Source organism: Prunus persica, chromosome G7 (genome assembly GCF_000346465.2).
Source record: "Prunus persica cultivar Lovell chromosome G7, Prunus_persica_NCBIv2, whole genome shotgun sequence".
NCBI classification, from domain to species: domain Eukaryota; kingdom Viridiplantae; phylum Streptophyta; class Magnoliopsida; order Rosales; family Rosaceae; genus Prunus; species Prunus persica.
Genome location: NC_034015.1, coordinates 20,646,987 through 20,648,532, shown reverse-complemented (window position 1 = coordinate 20,648,532; position 1,546 = coordinate 20,646,987).

Here is a 1,546-nt window from a genome sequence, read left to right as displayed (position 1 = left end):
CCTCCTCTTTTTTTATATACAAAAAACAACTTTTACTCTTTTCAATGCTTGCGAATATTAAAATTATGTCCATTCCAAATCTTCATTTGGAAAGATCATTCCATGAAATAATATTGTAACTAATACTCATGTGAAACTAGATAAGATACATTAGAAAACAATTAAGTTGAATAATTAATATTCTTAATTAATATATGCATCAGATTTTCAACTAAGACCAAATTTTACTTTGCCTTAATTAGAATGTGTAAACTCAGTTGTGAGGTGACATGGGATCCCCTAGCAGTTGATGGTCGGCCACGTGTATGGAAATCAATCTTGAAGAAAGCAAAGGTATGGCTAGCAAATCTTACCCTTCCAGTACAGTTCCAGCACCTTTCTTTTTTATAGAGAAAAAGGAGACTGCTTTCAGCAAAATTTAATGGAATACGAATCGCGGCGGACCGACGCTGGTTATGCAGAATGAGCTGGAGAACCTTAACCTGGTATTTCACAAAAGTACTTCACAGTTAAGAGTTTCCTTGTCTAGCTAGGAGGGACTATTGCTCAACTGCAACATAACATTCAAAGGTGCATGCTGTAAACCCTAGTTAATTAAGAGGCTGGTTTCTTCTTCTTCTTTTTTTCTTTCTTTTGACACAATCGATATTGAGAGAGGTAGGGAGATTCGAACACAAAATCTCGGGATACAGAAATAACTGCTTATAACCACTTGAATTACAAACTCCTTATGGAAAGAAAATACATATTATATTATTATTATTTTCGTTTCCTAGTTCATGCATAGAAGAATGCATGAATATGAATTGGTTAATTATACTCAAGGCATTCTAAAGTATACACCTTAAAATATAGTTAATTAACTCATTTGGGATCCAATTCTCAATTATCCAATATTTAATTAGACTGCTGTGGATTTGAGCCAAAGCATTTTTCCAAAGTCAACTTGGGTCAGCGCCCACCCTACCTCCCATGTGGGCAACCCATCACAAACCTCATCCATCCAGAACCAGAATATTGCTCAAGTAAATGATTCATGGGTGCGCACATGAAACTATACACATCAAGATTTGCATGTCCTCTCCGACAAAGTGTCCACATTTGCTGACATGTCAAGCAAATACAAGCCCCATGCAATCCGACGTGGCAGAAATATGTTTGCGTGTTGACCTGCGGTTTGATAAGGAAGAATCCTAATCACCACATTATTTTCACCAGACATGATGAATATTTCATGTGAAATAATAATATAAAAAAACCCTAGACAGCGCCACTTCAATCTTTATTCCCCCATATAAAAATATGTGACTAATTTCAAAAGGGAGGAGGAGGATGAGGCCATCTTCCCTCAATAATATAAGACTTTTGGAGAATCCACAGCTTCCCCATATCCCCAATTCCTAACGACATGCATAACCAGCAAAAAATAGCCGTGGCTTTGGAATTTTTGAATATTCTATCTCCTTTTCACTTATGGGATGGCTTGATATTTTTCAGATTGGCACCACAATAAATGTAGTTAACCTTTAATTACATCGTTATGGAT